This window comes from Lissotriton helveticus, chromosome 6 (genome assembly GCF_964261635.1).
Source record: "Lissotriton helveticus chromosome 6, aLisHel1.1, whole genome shotgun sequence".
In the NCBI taxonomy this organism is placed as follows: Eukaryota; Metazoa; Chordata; class Amphibia; order Caudata; family Salamandridae; genus Lissotriton; species Lissotriton helveticus.
Genome location: NC_136067.1, coordinates 652,752,265 through 652,772,921, shown reverse-complemented (window position 1 = coordinate 652,772,921; position 20,657 = coordinate 652,752,265). Strand labels below are relative to the sequence as shown.

The 20,657-nt window shown below is 50.2% G+C and overlaps 1 protein-coding gene across 1 annotated transcript in view; it reads right to left on the bottom strand.

Moving 5' to 3' along the window:
* BCKDHB (branched chain keto acid dehydrogenase E1 subunit beta) overlaps positions 1-20,657 on the bottom strand; it is a 1,266,052-nt gene that overhangs the window by 1,198,536 nt on the left and 46,859 nt on the right. The gene's annotated exons all lie outside the window — the stretch shown is intronic.

Sequence of the window (20,657 nt, the reverse complement as noted above, 5' to 3'; positions counted from 1 at the left end):
ATCGAACATGCCTACTGATCCTCCTGGACCTGTCGTCTGCATTTGACACAGTAAATCATGAAGCACTACTGACCAGGCTCAAGGACAGGATGGTAATGTCTGGAAATGTGCTGAAATGGTTCGAATCTTTCCTGCAGAACAGAACACAAAGATTCCTGGTCAACCAATCACTTTCACCATCTTGTCCTAACTCAATTGGAGTCCCCCAAGGATCTACATTATCTCCATCTCTGTTCAACCTGTATGTCGAACCACTTACAGAAATTCTTCGAAATTCAAAGATATCCTATCACATGTACGCAGATGACACGCAAATATATAATCAAGATTGCGTCTCTGGAAGACATCAAATTAATGAATGAGGCATTAAAAATGACACTGCAATGGCTAACGACCAATCATCTGAAGCTAAATGCACACAAAACAGAGTTCCTACTAATTTCACCACCAAAGAACCATACAGAAGTGAAGGAATGGATCAAGCTGGTGACCGCACTAAAAGGCAACCCTACCCTAATTAACTCAGCAAAATCACTAGGAATTACATTACATGAGAACCTAGACATGAAAGCCCACATTAAATCAATGGCAAAAAGTGCCCGCTTTCATTTGAACTACATAAGAAAAGTGAAACCTTTCATCTCAAAGACGGATCTCAAACTGGCAGTCCAGTCCTTAGTTATTTCGAGGATTGAATATGGATGCACTACCTAAGCCGGTCTACCAAAAATATCCACAGCACCATTAAAAGCATGCCTCAATGCAGCGGCAAGACTCATCACCGGATCTAGAAAATTCGACCATATCTCTCCTCACCTGAAAGGATTAAATTGGCTACCCTATGAAGCCTGAATTCAGCTAAAAATAGCTTGCATCACACACAAAGCACTCCACTACAATACACCAAGATACCTCGCCGAGAAAATTGAATTATCAGGAGGAAGCAGACCAGCTAGAAGTGCCAAGGAGCTATTGTTGAGACCACCCATTTTCAGGAAGAAGAAAACCTATGACAGAGCGTTCTCAGGAGCAGCCCCCAAAATCTGGAACTCACTCCCTCCAAACATTAGGAAAATTCGAAACACAGCCACATTTAACAGGGAAGCGAAGATCCTCCTGATGAATAAGTTCCTTAAATAGGTAAGACAACTCATCACTAAATCTGAAACATTGACGTTCCAATACAGAACATCTAGGTAACTAGAAGGGAATGTTACAGGCGTTAATGGAGATAAATGCTCTACGATATGACCCATGAATCAGGACTGGCGGTACACATGGTGACCAAGCTATATTTTGATATTTACCTTAAGCTACTGTTACTGTATGTATATATTTATGCCCACCCCCTTAGAGTTGAATAATTATGTACTTCGTATCTCTTTAAATCATGATACTATATATGCGTAATCCCTAAACTACCTCATGTAATGTGAAGCGCTCTGATACCTACGGGTCTTGTTCGCGCTATACAAAACTTTACAATAAATAAATAAATAAACTACAAGTCACAGAGCATATTTAAAGTCAGGAAACTTGCTTTGATTCAAGCATAATAATAGCTAAAGCTCACATAAGGACAGAAGAGTAGCAAGAGGGAACGGAATATGATCAAGAATTGCAACCCCTGGTACCCGATTGACAGCTTGTTTAACTACCTCACCAAGTATAACGTATCAGACCCAGTTTAAGTGACAGGGAAATGGGCCACAGACATGGGTGCTGGGGTTGCTGGCCTCCAATGTCCTGGGATTTGTCCGATTGTGAATCTCCAAGCAGAGCCAAGTACAACTCCTTCGGCACTTGACTCTCAGTGGTAGTGATGGTAGGCAGTCACATGCTTCTCAGGGAGATTAGTGTGGAGGTACAACAGGCTCAGCACTTGCGACACCAAACCGTGAAATGATACAATTGTCCAGCCCAGTGCTCCTCTTTGTGCAAAGGGAAGTACTTTAATACACAGTAAAACTCAATATTACACTAAAAGCACCAGGTACTATGAAGTTTTGATGAGAGATGACAGCCTCCCATAAAGGATACTGCCTCTGCTTCTCCTAGTCCAAGGTATCACGGTGTAGGATTCAGCACAGGTACAGTGCTCCCCCCTCTGGTATAAAAGGTACTAACAGATGCTCAGTACTGGTCTCACCTGCAGTTTGGGCCTGTGGCCAGTACAGCTCTGGCTTCCCACTCTCCAATCCTGGGGTAGGGGGTTATGCCAGGCCAGGTGTGTCCAACGGCTTCCCTCCTCCTGGAAATTCAGTGGTCTGGCCTCCCTGGGTTGAGAAGGCCAATTAGTCTTCTCGTGGCCGCAGATCCAGGGACAGCAACTGAGTTGCTTCAAGAAACTTTAATGCAGAAGCAGCAGCAGCTTGGCCCAAATGCATGTAAATACAGTCAGTGCTTCAGTAACCATCCAGTCACTCGGGTACACAGCAGCAAGTGCTGTAAAAATGAGCACAGCCACACATTGGAATGGACAAGTGCCACAGGACTAAACACAATACAAGTCCGTTCTGGCTCACCTGAGGCAAGTGCCACGATTTAGCAATAGGCTCTTCTTCAAGAGGGCAGAATACGCTGGCACACTTAAACGCAAGTGCAACAGCAGAGTTGAAGGGGTGATCCGCTCAGCATACTTTGGTAGCACTTCGAATCATCTGCTTCTGTGGCTGAAATTGACCTTGAGCTTGGAGCATTGGGGCCATGTTTTCACAAGTCTGTCAGACGAATCCTTAGCACCCGGGTCAACTCTTCTAGCCCAAGCCAATAGTGTGCTCCTTCTGCACGGTAGGTGTGATGTTCCTCCAAGGATGACATAGCCAGCAAGTGGTAAAGGTAAGACGAGCTTTATTGAATACACCTCATCCAACAATGATCCCTGATTACCTCCCTCCTGATAGTTCGTCCATTCCATCCCTGACCTCAACACAGTCCACACCTCAAAGTTCTATTATGCACTATATCACTCCCCCCCCCCCCATAAATAAAGACACACCCAACAAACATCCCCCAGGCACCCCATCTTCTTATCGACTTTTGAAAGAAAGAACATTGTTAAAAAAAATGCAATTTATCAAACTAATCTAGAACAACTAACAAGAGAAAGGAAGCTTTTAGCTAAGACTTATTAGTAAATGATACAACAGAAGGTAGGTCACAGGGAAATTTCCACTAATATCACACTACACAATCATTTAGATAAGCAGGGTTCTTGATTTCTCCAATATTCTTCCTCGGTTTGCTGCTACATTAGAAGGCGTTTTCCACGTACCCAAATCCCCATATTCTTCTCAACCTGCTCAGAATCTGGTTATTGAGAAGAAGGTCAGTCTGGTACATGTTGAAGAACAACGACTCTGTTCTTGTTCCAAATTCAACCATCATGTGTTTTAGTGCCATTCTCGAAACATTTGACCCCTTGTAATTTTCTCGTAAATTTGGACCAATCGGCACGTACAACCTTTAGGTGCCCTTATTTTCACATAATCTCCAACTTTGACCTCCACATTTCTCACACTCTTGTTTCTATCGAAATTCTCCTTTTTCTTGGTCTGAGCTATTATCTCCTTCTCTCGCCATTCACCCAATGCATGATTGACACAACCTTTGCCTCTGAACATCCAACCAGGAAATACTTTTGTGAATGGAGTTCTCACTTTGAGCAACTCAAACGGAGATTTGCCTGAGGGGATGTGAGGGGAAATGCGAGAACCAGATAATCTGTTAGACAATTCCTTCTTCCAATCTAGACAATTCACCCTTGCTATAAGTATGCCTTCCTTCAACGTCTTCACAATCCTCTCAATGGCATCATTAGTTTCAGAATGATATAAGGCTGACCTCTTAAGCTCAATCTCACATTCCTTTAGATATGTTTCTGTCTCCTGAGAGCAAAACTGCACTCCATTATCATTAAGCAGATACCATGGATAACTTTCACACTTTTGAAAACAATCTTCAAAACCTTAATCACTGCAGTGGAGGAAATGTCATGCACACATGACACATGGAATACAGATCCATTAACACAAGTATATAGGAAGTGGCATGTTTACATTTCGCAGGCCCCAAAATGTCTACAGCACCTTCCTCCCAAGGATATTTTGGCAACTCCCTTCACACCATAGGAGGCTGATTTGTTCTCAACCCTTTATCGCATGCGCCACACATTCCATAAAGTCGCTTATCATAGGTTCCACATCATGGTCTAGCGTTGGTCACCAAAAATCACTTCCAAGACTGCCTTTTATTTTAACAATACCCATGTGTCTTTCATGAGCAAGTTGTAACACCATCGGTCTCAAGGTTTCTGGTGGAATCAATCATGCCCCTCTTAACAAAAATACCATGTCAGGCGCAAGTTCATTCAACAATCTTGCCCATTTTCCTTTGTAATCCTTTAACTATGATGCACTCAGTATGTCTGAATTTAAAACCCATATCACATTTTTCAATTCTTCAGCAACTCTTATATCCATTCACTTTCCGTTATACTTGCTTGAGTAACCTCGCACACATTATCTTTTTAATCCAGTGCATCTGTCATCAGTCACAGACGTTTTTGTATCAACTAATCTCGACAAGCAGTATGCTGAATAGCTGCTAGCCCCAGGAACATATTGCACAACAAAACAAAAGTCTAGCAGTCGCACGATCCACCTCCTAATGCGTGATGAGATAGAATCCAAAACCTTCCTCGCAAACACTTTCACCAGTGGCTTATGGTCCATCTGAACTTTAAACCGAAGAAACTGGTGCATCCCGTTTGGAGCTTCTCCTCAGACTCAAAGGTTTAGGAAGCCGTCAGCGGGAAGGTATCCAGCCTCACAGAGCTTCATTAGATAGAACCTTCTGCATTGTCACGCTGGAAGAAAAGGACTTCCTTTTCAGAGACTACGTACCAATGAGAACAATTTGACCAGCCAGAGGCGCAAAATGTATAGAGGAAACAGTTGGACCTCGGCAAGCAGGATATTAATATTTCTCCTACTTCAATCTTTTCCCGCCTAAACCAATGGCTTCAGCGGGACCTCGTCCAATGGCTAGTGTGCTTCGAGAGTATTTCTGCAGCTACAGACAGCAGCCTTGCCCAGCTGAAGGATTTTGGGTACCATTTTGCAGACTAAGGGCCTGATTTAGATCTTGGTGGATGGGTTAGTCCGTCACAACGGTGACGGATATCCTGGCTGCCAAAATTTAAATCCCACTGGCTATAATAGGATTTATATTTCAGCGGACGGGATATCCCTCTGCATTGGGCTGCAGGCCTAGATCTAAATCAGGCTCAAAGTTTGAGGGTAAACTCCTTGACAGGGCCATTCAGTTGTTGCATCCCACCTTTGGATCCATCACAGTTTATCATTAGCACTTAGTGCTTTTGGGCGCTCTTTTCACTTAAAACTTACTCTCCAGTTCCCGTTATTAGATGTTTGTTGTTTTGCTGGCCTTTAACTTATTAATTTTATCTATTTTTTTCGAATTCAGTGGTTAGTTTTGTTTGCTGTTTTGATTTACTACTGTTTTGGTACTAAATAAATACTTTACACATTATTAATTTAGTGACTTTTGGTATAATGTTATTGCTTGAGGTTAGCGAATGCCCACCTCAAATGAAAATTCACTTTCTTACAGTGACTATGTATACCCACGTTATGTGCATTTATAAAGCGTACTTAGGGCCAGATGTAGGTAATTCCTATTTACCGACTCTTAAATACCGACTCATACCGAATCGGTATTTAAGAGTCGGTAAATAGGAAGGAGGCAGATGTAGGTAAAAAATTACCGATTCTGTAAGAGTCGGTATTTACCGAATCTGTAAATACCGATTCGGTATTTCACATTGATTCCTATGGGCCTTGAAGCCCATAGGATTCAATGTGAAATACCGATTCGGTATTTTCAGATTCGGTAAATACCGAATCCTGCAAGGGTTCAGGGGGTGTCACTTTGACACCCTCTAGCACCCCAAATACAGGCATGTGTGCCATGTGGCACACATACATGCCCTAAGGGCATGTCTGTGTGTCACATGGCACAGGTGTGCATGCACAGATGTGCATGCACACCTGAATTCGGTATTTTACCACCCAATGGGATTGGGTGGTAAAATACAGACTCTTAAGGGTCTGTGGCACTCTTAGGAGTGTCACCTACATGTGGATTTACAGAATCGGTATATTTACCGATTCGGTAAAATACCGAAGTGGTAAAATTACCAATTCGGTAAATGTACCGATTCTGTAAATTCAGACTCACCTACATCTCAAAAGCCAAATACCGGTCGGTAACGGCCGAAATCGGCCGTTACCGACCGGTATTTGGCTACCTACATCTGGCCCTTAGTATCCTGCGATATAAAAAACGTTTTACTTTATTCCACACGAAAATACAAAACCAATAGGCAATCACATGCCAACAAGAGTTCAAGTGGCTTGATATAGGGTAGGTCACGCTCAAACCACCCGTTTTTAAAGAATCTAAACTTTTTCATTAATGTCATGTTTTTCCCTCCCTTCACTGGCATCAGTGTACCTGCCGCTCCTTCTTAGTCTGAAGCACCTCTGTGGCCATTAAAAGGCGTAACACCGTGACTTTGTCGGGTCTGGCCATCGCACGCACAACTCTATTCGTGTTAATGTAGAGAGAAGTATCAAGCACAGAGTTCAGCTTATTACATAGGTGGCGAAAGCCGACGAGCCCCAAAATAAGCAGGGGGTACGTGTCACGCGATGCTTGTGACAAGAAACTCTGAACTTTACGTCCTACAGACACATTGCCTCTGCACCTAAAGCAGATCGCGCCTGTCACAAGTGCAAGAATGCAGTTAATCGCGTACTGCAGCGCTTCACTTCTGGTTTTGATTTGAGAAAGTTAAGAGCAAGTAATATGATGCCTGGAAACAAGAAAAGCCAGGAACATGAATGGCGACAGTAATTGCAACAATCCATCAAACCCAGTGACCTTTCCAGAAACTCTAGACTGGCTAACGTGCGGCCCTGCCCGACCATAAAGGTTCCAGCTAGTCTTTAGCCTACTTGTAATCATTTGCTGTATTTCCTCTCAAAAACTGCGCGTCTCACCAAAACCTGGCATTTGATACTCCCATATGGGGAAAGCAGCAGTAGCATGACTCAATTGTTCTCCTGGAATGTGAAGTGCAGCCTTTTTTCAAAGGAATCCAAGTGGGCTGGATTTCAAAATACATCGCAGGAATCAGTCTGTGGCCATAATGCCGCATCGTTTCTCCTTAGAACAACAATTGGCAAAGCCAAAAAGGTCTCATCTATGCGAGAGCTATTGGCTTTGTCAATTCTTTTAGCCATCTTGTACAGCAGGGCGGCTGCTGCGCAGCATGGCTGAAAGTTAGAAGAAGAAACAAGCAGTGGCATAGCCAATAGGTCTCGCCTTTGGTACAGTATAAGTATGCAGCATATTATCCTGGGTGCTAAAACATTTACTGCTATTTCACGTGCCATTGATGAACAGCCACACACACCCAAGGATGAGCTTCTGTGCTATTTAATCCCTCTGTGAGCATTAGTGCATGTTAAGATTTGCACTTTCACCCATTAATCCTCACAATATGCAAGGAAGTTCCGCTGTCTGCAGAACAGTAACGAACAGGGATATTGGAGAGCTTAGAGGCTGTGCAGTGGTACTCGGTGTAGGAAGCTGGGCAGTGAAACAGTAGTTGAAGCTATACTACTGCAGCTCCATGGTTATGTTACTTTTATTATTACACCTTTGATGGCCTCAAATCAGAGATCCACATTGTATTGTAAAGATCTTTTTGAGCATTTGATGCTGGCTGAGCAGGGGGTGGGAAGTGAAGGAGGGCTAGCAGGGAGGGTGAGAGAAAGCTCAAGGGAGTGTGCTCCCTTTGGCCAGCTGATCAGGAATATTTCCCCCCCCAAGGCTTGCTGCAGTAAAGTTCTGCACAGGGCAGTGGTTGCGGGGAGAACTGGGTAGCAGACGGCAGTTGCAGTGGATGCTGGGCACTCTGCATGTTGAGTAAGTGACATGTTGAACATCAGAGAAGCAGCTGGGCACTCTGAATAGATGGCGAGATCTGCGAAGAATGAGGCTAGCCATGGTGCAAGGCATAAACTGAGCATCTCAGCGGCAACTGCTAGGGATGCTGGGGGCTCTGCATGTTTTGTTTTTTGTTTTTTTAAACATATTTTATTGATTTTAAGTTAGTTTACAGTCCTGTAAATTGTTCGCACAGAGGTTATAACAAGTCATACATATTAAAATTGCTACATATGCATCTTGCAAATGCACATCTGTGATTCACGATAATCAATCATAAAGAAACAACCCCTTAAGCACCCCCCACCCCAGGGAACTGAGGTCACACCACACACCCCTTTTCCATATCATTGCACTTGTATCTCGTCCGGCGCTCAGTATATATATATATATATATATATATATATATATATATATATATATATATATATATATATATATATATATATATATATATATATATATATATATATATATATATATATATATATATATATATATATATATACATATACACATACACATACACACACACACACACAGGGCCTATCCGCACATTTCCGTAGTTGGCCGGGTATGGGCAATTCGTAGTGTTGTATGCACATTCAGGAACAATGTCATATGAACATCTCAGGCTCCTTGGACTTGAACTCTTCTAACATTGACTCCCAATCTAAGGCTATTGGCGTTTTTCGTAATCCCCTTGCCTCTTCCCTACGCAGCACTGCGCCTTCTGCACTACTCCATTTCACCACTTCTGTGAACCAGTTGCGTATTTCAGGGGGTCTGCTTGATTTCCACCGCATTGTAATGTTCCTACGGGCCAGAAGTAGAGCCAGGTCGACAAATCTAAATTGTACTTTGTGTTTAGACCTGCGTTTGTGTAATCCAAGCAAGCACGCCTCCACTGTGTCATGCAGTAGAAGGTGCGTCGCTGTTCCTGTGATCTCTCTAGCTTTAACCCAGTAGCTGAACAGATCAGGACATGTCCACAACATATGTAATAATCCCACTCCAGGGGCGTGACATCTGGGGCATGAGTGTTGTGTTTGAGGGAACATTTTATCCAATCGGTCAGGAGCCAGATAAGCGCGGTGTAACATCATGGTTTGAATGAATTTGAACCTCGAGTTTCGGGATACCTTTTTGGGGTGTTCCAGAATCTTTGCCATTCGGTGTCCGATAGTACCCTACCTATCTCCTCCGTCCACACCACTCTCAGTGGATCCAGGCATATCCTGGTGTGGTTGCTGATCCCAGTATAGATCCAGGGAATCAGATGCCGCCCCCTCCCCATATAATGTACCATCTTTACTAGCCCATTTTGGTCGGGTTCACGACCCTGTGGTGCCCAATGTTGTTTAATGTATCGTACCAGAGCAGCATAGGTTAAAAATAAATGTTGTGGAGCACCTGCCTCGTGCACGAATGTGTCGTGATCCATTAGGAGCTCCTGTCTAAAGAGGTCCGCCACTGTGGTGACGCCAGACTCCGCCCAGGGTGTTAGTGTACGGTTAGTGAGGGTACCAGCAACAAGCGGGATGCCCAGCAGGGGTACATTACTGTTAGACGGGGACCCTGAGGGTCGGCCGGATACCGAGGGAGAGATCCCCGGGGGGGGGACCGTCTCCGGCGATCGTACAGACAAGTTACCTCCCTCCCCACAAACAGGCACCACACCAAGTCGAGTTCAAGGCTTTATATAAGGTTCTTAAGGCAAGGATATCAGCGATACAGGATATCTTGGACCCGGGGGTCCTCTCACTTCTAGTCTCTGTAGGGAAAGGGGGTAGCGGGACAGTCTTGGTACCGGATCGGTACAGGTAGGGGTAAAAAGGCGAGCTCACAATCCTCGAGCTGGAGTGTCTGTGGATCGGGCCGCGGCAGCGCCAGCAGGCCAAGGTGATAGTCTCATAAAGCAGAGGGCCGCGGCAGCGCCAGCCGGCCAAGACGATGGTTTCACGAGGCAGAGGGCCGCGGCAGCGCCAGCAGGCCAAGACGATGGTTTCACGAGGCAGAGGGCCGCGGCAGCGCCAGCAGGCCAAGACGATGGTTTCACGAGGCAGAGGGCCGCGGCAGCGCCAGCAGGCCAAGACGATGGTTTCACGAGGCAGAGGGCCGCGGCAGCGCCAGCAGGCCAAGTCGATGGTTTCACGGGGCAGAGGGCCGCGGCAGCGCCAGCAGGCCAAGTCGATGGTTTCACGGGGCAGAGGGCCGCGGCAGCGCCAGCAGGCCAAGTCACGGATGAGTTCTTCTCGGGTCTCTCGACTCCAGGATACAACTGCCTTCCTGGTCTGGTCCTGCCCCAGTTATAGGTCTGGTCCCCTTTGATGTCCGGACCCTCGCGCCTGGGGGCCGGGAGGTCCGGGATGAGGGAGTCCAGACACCCAGCAGGGGGGTGGAGCCAGCGCCCAGGCGGCCTGGGGTGATCGACACCTGGCGGAGGAGAGCCGTTGACGATTCCTTCTCCCATTGACTCGCCAAGTGGTCACTCTGCCTCCTGGGAGGATGGTGGGGCCTCGATGTCGGGGCCGGCCGGGCCCGGGGTTAGGGTCGAGTTGAGGCCACGCGGCCTCGTGCTGCAGTGCCCCAAGATGGCGGCCGGGTCGATGTCGTGGGGTAGATGGTGACCCGGGCCAGCTGGGTCCGGAGCTGGTGTCTTGTAGTGGAGGGATTGCAGGGTACTTCGGGTGGTCGTTGGTGGACTCTGGCTGGGGATGCGGGGAGAGCCAGGGTCCTGGTCCCATTGCGGGGAGGGGGGACAGCTCGAACATGCGGCCTGTCCAACATGCGTCCCCCCCAGCTGAAGGCGGGGAGAGTCAGCCATCTTCCTGGGGACTCTCCTCGCTGAGGCGGAAAAAGCGTGACAGGCCGTCGGCGTTGGCGTGGTCCTGGCCTGGACGATGTTCCACCGTGAAGTCCATCCCCTGCAGGGAGATGGACCAGCGCAACAGCTTCGGGTTCTCCCCCCGCATTTGCATCAGCCATTGCAGGGGTCGGTGGTCTGTTTGCACCCGGAAGTGGGTGCCGAAGAGGTATGGCCGGAGCTTCTTGAGTGCCCAGACTACGGCGAAGGCCTCCCTCTCAATGGTGCTCCAGCGCTGTTCTCGGGGCAAGAGGCGTCTGCTGATGAAGACCACCGGATGGTCGACCCCTTCGGCGTTGAGTTGGGAGAGGACGGCCCCCACACCATGATCGGAGGCGTCCGTCTGCACAATGAATTCCCGGCTGTAGTCGGGAGCCTGGAGCACGGGGGCCGTGCACATGGCGGTCTTTAGCTTCTCGAAGGCTGATTGGCAGTCCGGGGTCCAGTTGACGGTTTTGGGGCTCTTTTTGGAGGTGAGCTCTGTGAGGGGCCCCACGATGCTGCCATAGTCCTTCACGAACCGCTGGTAGTATCCGGTGAGCCCCAGGAAGGCCTGGACCTCCGTTTGGCTCGTAGGGGGTTGCCAAGCCTGGATGGCAGCAATCTTGAGTTGGAGAGGGGCCACCAGCCCGCTTCCCACTTGGTGTCCCAGGTAGGTCACGGACCCTTGGCCAACTTGGCACTTGCTGGCCTTGATGGTGAGCCCGGCTTGCTGGAGGGCGTGTAGAACCTCCCGCAGGTGGCGGAGGTGGTCGGTCCACTGGTGGCTGTACACAGCAATGTCGTCCAGGTAGGCGGCGCTGAAGTCTTCCAGGCCCGCCAGTACCTGGTTTACCAGCCGTTGGAACGTTGCCGGGGCGTTTTTCATGCCGAAGGGCATGACTTTAAAGTGGTAGTGCCCGTCTGGGGTAGAGAAGGCGGATCGTTCTTGGGCCCTAGGGGTGAGGCCGATCTGCCAGTAGCCCGCTGTTAGGTCGAAGATGCTCAGGTAGCGGGCGGCCCCCATCCGGTCAATTAGCTCGTCTGCCCGGGGGATGGGATGAGCGTCGGTCCGGGTAACTGCATTCAGCCCTCGATAGTCCACGCAGAACCGGAGCTCAGGGGCAACGCCCGGGGCAGCTGCCTTGGGAACCAGGACGACTGGGCTCGCCCAGGGACTGTCTGAGGGTTCGATCACTCCCAGGGTCAGCATCTTGGACACCTCGGTCTGGATGCAGGCTCGTACCCGGTCTGGTACGCGGTATGCTCGGTGTCGAATAGGAGGGCTGTCCCCGGTGTCCACATCGTGGAGGCACCAGGGGGTGACTCCGGGGGTGAGGGAGAACAGGGAGGCGAACTGCCTCAGGAGCGTTTGGCAGTCTTGGCGTTGCTCCGGGGACAGGGCCTCGGAGAGCTGGACCCCTTCCACTGAGCCATCCTGCTCGAGGGCCCTCAGTAAGTCCGGAAGGGGTTCGGAGTCTTCTTCTGTCCCAGTATCGGTAGCCATTAGGAGGCTGAGTTCGGATCGCACAAAATGGGGTTTGAGCCTGTTGGCATGGAGGACCCGTAGGGGGTTCCGGGCAGTCTCCATGTCGATTAAATAGGTGACGGGCCCCTTGCGTTCGATTACCTTGAAGGGCCCGGACCATCTGTCTTGGAGGGCACAGGGCTCAACCGGGGACATCACCCAGACCTGTTGTCCAGGTTCGAACTCAATGGAGGACGTGTGCTGATCGTACCACCTCTTCATGTCCTCCTGACTGGCCTCGAGGTTGGCTTTGGCGGTGTCTCGGAACCGCCGGGTCTGGTTGCGGAGAGCCAGGAGATACCGGTAGATGTCCGGGGGAGTTTTCTGGGGAGGCTGCTCCCAACCTTCCTTGACTAGGCTGAGGGGGCCCCGGACGGGGTGTCCGTACAGTAGTTCAAAGGGGCTGAAGCCGAGGGACTTCTGCGGGACCTCCCGATAGGCAAACAGGAGGCATGGCAGCAGTAAGTCCCACTGGCGTCGAAGGGGTTCTTCTAGACCCATAATCATCCCCTTGAGGGTGCGGTTGAATCTCTCGACCAGTCCGTTTCCTTGCGGGTGATAGGGGGTCGTGAATTTGTAGGTGACCCCGCATTGCTGCCAGAGGGACTTCATATATCTGGAGATAAAGTTCGTGCCCCTGTCACTGACGACCTCCCGGGGGAACCCCACCCGGGAGAAGATCCCCATCAGGGCCCGGCCCACCACGGGGGCCGTCACAGTCCGAAGAGGGATGGCCTCGGGATAGCGGGTGGCGTGGTCTACAAGGACCAGGATGAACCGGTGTCCTTGGGCTGTTCGAGGGTCGAGGGGCCCCACAATGTCTATTCCCACTCGTTCAAACGGGGTGGTGACGACAGGAAAGGGTTGTAATGGTGCTTTGATTTTTCGGCCACTTTTTCCGCTGGCCTGGCAGGTGGGGCAGGCCTTGCAGTGGTTGGTGACATCCTTCCGCATGTGGGGCCAGAAAAAATGGGTCACCAGGCGGTCGTAGGTTTTATCCTGCCCCAGGTGTCCGGCAAGGGGGACATCGTGGGCTAAGTTCAGGAGGAAGTCTCGGAAGCGAAGGGGCACCACCAGCACCCGACTGGCCCCTAGTTCTGCAATTTTCTGCTCGCTGTAGAGCAGGTCTTGGTCCCAGTAGATCCAGTGGGCCCCCGAGGTATCCCCGGTGCTCTGGGCCAGGGCTTGCTGCCGGAGTCCTTCGAGAGAAGGACAGGTTTTTTGCTCGGCCCGGAATTGTTCCTGCGTGGGGCCTCCCTCCTGCCGCCATTGTGCCAGGTCAGGGACGTCCCGAAGCTGGTCGGGTCCTTCTTCGGTTTGGGTCAAGGGAATGGCTTCTGGGGCGGCCTCCTCTGGGATGAGCGCGGGAGGAGGTTCTGGCCACTCGGGCTCTTCTGGGCTGGGGACCGCGCGGGCGGTCATGGACCGGGTCGTGACGCAGACCCATTGGGGGAGGCCAAGCATCCCCAGGTGCTCCCTCCGTTCGACAGCTGCCCAGGGAGAGCTTTCAAGGTCGTTTCCTAGGAGGCAGTCCACGGGGGCATCATCGCGGACAGTTACTTTTAACATCCCTGTTACTCCTCCCCACTCGAAGGGGACGCAGGCCATGTGGCATAGGCTTTCGGAGTTGTCGGCTGATCGAACAGGGCAAAGAATGTTCGGCAAGATTTGGTCTGGAGTGACGAGGTGGCGTCGGACCGCCGTTACACTGGCCCCGGTGTCGCGGAGGGCTTCCGCCCGGCGGCCATTGATGTTGACCCATTGACCGTACTTCTGTGTGTTGGCGGGAAGGGGGGCCCGCGGAATCATGTCTCTCTCCCCTAAGCAGACCAGTGCCATGGCGGCGGGTGCCCATTCAGAGGGATCGGTCTCGTACTCCTCTTGGTCTTCCGGGATTACTTCTTCCCCTAGGGCCGCCGCTGCAACTTGGCGGGGAGTAGTGTTCGGATTCTTTGGGCAGTTGGGATCACTGGCGTAGTGGCCGGGTCGCTGGCACCTGTGGCACGTAATGTTGGCCCGGAAACCGGCCCGGACGGCAGGGCTTCCCCGGCCAACCGGGGTCGAGGGGTTTCTGGGGGGTGACGAGGGGCCGGGGTCTCTCCCCCGACCCTGACTTCCTCCTCCCCCTCGGGGGCGATACGATCTGGATACTTCGCTGGGTGCGCTCCGGCCAACTCGGGTGCTTTCCCACCGGTCGGCTTCGGCGGCGAGTTGTCGAGGGTCGGTTAGCTTGCTGTCCAGGAGGTGTTGCCGGAGCTCCACGAAGCAGTTGTTCGACAGGTGTTCCCATACGATAAGGTCAAAGAGTTGTTCGTAGGTGGTTACTTTGTTGCCCTTGATCCACCCCTCGAAGGCTCGGCTAAAAAAGTTCACGTACTCCACCCAAGTTGTACCCGGAATCCGTTTGCAGTCGCGGAACCGTTGGCGGTACATCTCAGGTGTGAGCCCGTATCGAGTGAGGAGGGCGGCCTTCATGTGGTCGTAGGAGGTCATCAGCTGGTCCGGGAGTTGCAGCAGGGCGTCCCGCCCTTCGTTGACAAACCTCCCCCATAATCCGGCTCCCCAATCGCTTCGGGGAATCCGGTGGGAGGTCATTGCCACCTCATAGGCTTTAAACCACTGCTGGATATCATCGTTCTTGTGGTATTCCCGGATGACATCTTTGGGGATGTGAACCTTGGGTTCGGTCGAGGCAGACGGGGTCGGTCGTTCGGGGAGCCCGAGGTCTTTATTCTGTTTCTGGATCTCCAGTGCTTTGAGATTGCGCTCATGTTCGTACTCTAGTCTCTTTTCCTCTAGCTCCCTCTGTCTTTGCTTGTCTTCCCGCTCTTCCCTGAGCCGTAAGTGTTCCAGGGTTATTTTTTGTTCTGCCAGCTTGAGTTCCCCATCCAAGCGAAGTCGGGCAAGTTCTAATTCGTGGAGTCTGGTTTTTTCTCTTTCTCGGATCTCTTCCAGGGAGAGATCCGCTCTTTCTTTAGTTGGTGCGGGGCTCGTTTCGGTTGTTTGTGTTCGGGGTACGGCCGTACCCGTTTCTGCCCAAGCTTCTAGGGCTCGTTTGAAGTCTTCCTTTGTGCTAAGACCTGTGGTTGGAAGTCCAAGTTCTATGCAATATTGCTTCAGTTCCCGGTGGTTGTAGTCTTCCAATTTTTCCATCTGAAATTTTTCCGTTGTTCCGCTCTCTATTGACATGGTTGTTGTGTGTGGTGGGGCGAGTGACTTTCTGTACGATTATGCGTAGGTTCGGATCCCGTCGCTGGCCACCAATGTTAGACGGGGACCCTGAGGGTCGGCCGGATACCGAGGGAGAGATCCCCGGGGGGGGGACCGTCTCCGGCGATCGTACAGACAAGTTACCTCCCTCCCCACAAACAGGCACCACACCAAGTCGAGTTCAAGGCTTTATATAAGGTTCTTAAGGCAAGGATATCAGCGATACAGGATATCTTGGACCCGGGGGTCCTCTCACTTCTAGTCTCTGTAGGGAAAGGGGGTAGCGGGACAGTCTTGGTACCGGATCGGTACAGGTAGGGGTAAAAAGGCGAGCTCACAATCCTCGAGCTGGAGTGTCTGTGGATCGGGCCGCGGCAGCGCCAGCAGGCCAAGGTGATAGTCTCATAAAGCAGAGGGCCGCGGCAGCGCCAGCCGGCCAAGACGATGGTTTCACGAGGCAGAGGGCCGCGGCAGCGCCAGCAGGCCAAGACGATGGTTTCACGAGGCAGAGGGCCGCGGCAGCGCCAGCAGGCCAAGACGATGGTTTCACGAGGCAGAGGGCCGCGGCAGCGCCAGCAGGCCAAGACGATGGTTTCACGAGGCAGAGGGCCGCGGCAGCGCCAGCAGGCCAAGTCGATGGTTTCACGGGGCAGAGGGCCGCGGCAGCGCCAGCAGGCCAAGTCGATGGTTTCACGGGGCAGAGGGCCGCGGCAGCGCCAGCAGGCCAAGTCACGGATGAGTTCTTCTCGGGTCTCTCGACTCCAGGATACAACTGCCTTCCTGGTCTGGTCCTGCCCCAGTTATAGGTCTGGTCCCCTTTGATGTCCGGACCCTCGCGCCTGGGGGCCGGGAGGTCCGGGATGAGGGAGTCCAGACACCCAGCAGGGGGGTGGAGCCAGCGCCCAGGCGGCCTGGGGTGATCGACACCTGGCGGAGGAGAGCCGTTGACGATTCCTTCTCCCATTGACTCGCCAAGTGGTCACTCTGCCTCCTGGGAGGATGGTGGGGCCTCGATGTCGGGGCCGGCCGGGCCCGGGGTTAGGGTCGAGTTGAGGCCACGCGGCCTCGTGCTGCAGTGCCCCAAGATGGCGGCCGGGTCGATGTCGTGGGGTAGATGGTGACCCGGGCCAGCTGGGTCCGGAGCTGGTGTCTTGTAGTGGAGGGATTGCAGGGTACTTCGGGTGGTCGTTGGTGGACTCTGGCTGGGGATGCGGGGAGAGCCAGGGTCCTGGTCCCATTGCGGGGAGGGGGGACAGCTCGAACATGCGGCCTGTCCAACAATTACCAGCGTACGTGGAGGGCGTTTTGGCATATTTGAGCGCCGCTTTCCAGCATGTCAATGCGGTGGTCAGCAGTGTAGGTAAGTCTCTGCGCATTTTGTAGCTTGGTAGCATCAGGGTGTGTAGAGCGCCTGTCTCCTGGTCAGTTTGAGTGAATCCTATTTCATGGAGGTTACGTCCAGCTGTCCAGTAGGACAGCCACTGTAGTTGGCAGGCGTAGTAATACGCCCTAAAGTCCGGGACTCCCAGCCCCCCCATACTAGTGCATATCTGCAGTTTCTTCAAACTGATTCGCCGTCTCCCTGTACCCCAGATTAGGTCTATCAGCAACGTGTTCAGCTTTTGAAATGTGGATATTGGTACTATTAGAGGCAAATTTGTGAAGTAGTAAAGTAGTCGTGGTGAAACTACCATCTTTGCTATTGCCGCCCCTCCCATAACGGATAAAGACAGCGAAGTCCAGAAAACTACACTGGATCTCAGGGACCGTAGTGTTCTGCCTAGATTACCCTCCAACAGATCGGCAGCTGTTCTATACACTTGGATACCCAAATATTTTAACGTAGTGGGGGCAACCAATAGTGGAGCGTCACCAAAGGCCACCTCCGTGAGGTCAGCGCGGTCCGTAAAGAAGAAGGCGTGTGATTTGATAGCATTCACGGCAAGACCGGATATTGTTTCAAAGTTCCGAAACAAGTCACAGATCGGAGCTAAGGGCTGACTAAGGTCGCGGAGATAGACAAGTATGTCATCCGCATATGCCGAAAAAAGGTGGGTAGTGCGTCTGAGTGGTATTCCCATATCCGGTAAGTTCTGTCTCATCGCAATCGCCAGGGGTTCTAGGGCTAGGACAAAAATCAGAGGCGATAGTGGGCAGCCCTGGCGCGTCCCCCTGTGTATCTTATACTCCCCCGAAATATGTCTGCCCGTTCTTGCTCTTGCTGTCGGCTCTGTGTAAAGCAGACGTAGCCACATTAGATAGCTATCAGGTATCCCGAAGCGTGACAGTGCCCGAAATATATAATCCCAGTGGATCGAATCGAATGCCTGTTTGAGGAAAGTGTTGTGGCCCTTCTGACATTAAGTGGTGTAGTTTACTAATGTTCAGGGAGGTGCTTCGTGCTGGTATGAACCCAGTCTGGTCTATATGTATCAGTTGGGTTAAGTAGGGCTGTAGTCTGTTAGCCAACACCTTACTTAATATTTTGTATTCCGTGGGTAAGAGCGACAGCGGCCGATAGTTAGCCATGTCAGCGTGATCTCTGCCTGGTTTAGGTAATGAAATGACCATAGCCTGGGCGATAGTGTGAGGTAAAACACCCTCCTCCCAGATCGTCTTATATAATTCCGTCAGTTTGGGTACAAGCGTCTCTGGATACGTAGTGTAAAATTCGATGGGCAGGCCATCCATACCAGGGGTTTTATTGCGAGGAAGTCCTTTCATGGCAGTTTTGATGGGGGCTCTGCATGTTAAATGTGCAGCAGAGAGGCCACCAACACTCTGAATGGAGGGAGAGTAACCCCTCTCCGGTGGCATATGGGGTGGTTCATGGATTTGTGTAACTCAATAACCTCGCCAAATCGATGCTGAAATCACACTTGGCACTTCCACAGTCACTCACTCATAGGTAATGAATCCCATACACTTCCTGAGGCTGAATGGCACAATTGTTGTTTCCTGCTGCACGTGTGTGGTATTTCAGGGAACAGTGGTCCTAAGCATAGAAGGGATAATCACAAATAGTTTTTATAGACTTCAATAAGCACTATAAAGTTAATTCCTATGTCCAGCCGGACATGGAATGTTTATTAAATCTATGTATAGATATGAAAAAATGAAAACAAAAACAAATACATTGGGGCACAATCCTGTACCCAACATGAGGAAAAGAAGAATAGAAATATAGAGAAAGGAAATGAACAAAATATCAGGCAATAACTTTGGAGCCAGTGGTGGCTTGCATCTTGTTACATAGTACAACAAGCTCTAACCGGCAGTAACCACAATATATAGACATAATGGTTAATTTGTAGTACTGTTTGTGAAAGTCGTTGCAATGTTTGTGTTTTTTCAATTGAAGGTAAAATGTTCACATTCAATAGGACTACAGTGAGATGCAACACGTTTTCAAATTGCAATACTTGTAACGTGATTTATCTAATACACTGGCCAAACAACACAAAAGATAAAGACAAGAATCTGCCAACATAGAAGCTGGATTAGGTGCAGGACACCAAATGCCCCACTGGTTGACCACTTCACAGATGCCAATCATAGCCAGGATGACATTCGCTGGACAGTCTTGAAAGTATTGAAATTGGCACAACGTGGTGGTAACATGTTACAATTACTGAACAGAGAAGAGCTTAAATGCATAATTCTTTTTGACTCTATAAGAAGCGTGCTGAACAGAACAGAAGACTGGACCACACTGCTTTGAACTTGAAAACCACCTGGAATATGAACTCTTAAAAAACCTTGAACTTTATGCAATTCAATGATGCACTCCCCTGAACTGGGTAACACACAATGGAGGCTGATGTAGCCTAAACCTTTTCTGACCAAAGAGGCATAACGTAAGTGTGCCCAAATGGATAAATTAGCAGTCTGAACTGCGCGATCTGTACATATGTGTATATGTATACAACTGTGTGAACCTTGTACCAAAATGTGCCGTAATTTTTGCCAACTGGGTAAATAGCAGTCTGAATTGTACATATGTATATATTAGAACTTGAGTATTGTATAAATTATGTAAATATTGTCACTATAGGCACGTTAATCCTTCACAAATCGGGCACTTTTATTAGAATGTCCACTTCACAAATAAGTTTCACCACCTCGGCTTCCCGTTCCAAGATGACCATCGCCAATTCTTACATCACTGTAGTCCTACCCTCTATTTCATCGCACCAACACCTAACTTTCACACCACTGTAGTCCTATCCTCTCTGTCCACGCCCTAACACCGAAATGGCGCACATACACTCATGGTTAAAACCGGGGCAACCCTGTGCCATAGTGTTCCAGCTACTACGCGGTATATGGAGGAACACCACAGCGTCTAATCTACCCGAGACTCCTTTGAGGTAAGCGACTCTGAATCCTTTTCGCCCCCCACCCGATCCCCGCTACACGTCCATTACGCAGGTAACGGTTCTCCTAGGTAGCTAAATCACTCCTCATCCTAATTTCAGCTCCAAACGGAACCAAACCGCCATTGCATGCGGTTTTCTTGGAAAATCCCCTGGACCCGGGCGTATACAGAAACCCGAAAGATACTGGTCCTTGAACATCGATTAAATACAAGGTAATTATGGCTAGGCTGTTTCCACCGCTATGCCAGCACATCCTTGTTCATCCCTGGGTCTCAGTTAAACGATTGTTTTACCTAACCCCCTTACAGGAGAACACACCAAGCGCCCCAACTTGTGTCCAACCACAGGACGCTTCTGACCCGTCTCGAGCCACAATAAGATTAGAGGCAATATCTCGCCCGCCGCTCACTCACACTGCCATGAACTTGCAATTCACAGGTTGTGTTACAACTGCGCCGCTTTAATCACAGAACTAACTGCGCGTTCACCCTAATCCATTAATACGGTATTCCCTTATGGATTAACTTGTTGCTCCCTAGACACCGTTCTGGCCCAGACTGCTCGGAATTATCACTTAAATTCTCGAGCGCGTCCAGATCATTCACTGCGCCGTGAGTTTTATTCAGTGTTTCACTGCCATCGGTTCACATGTTACAAC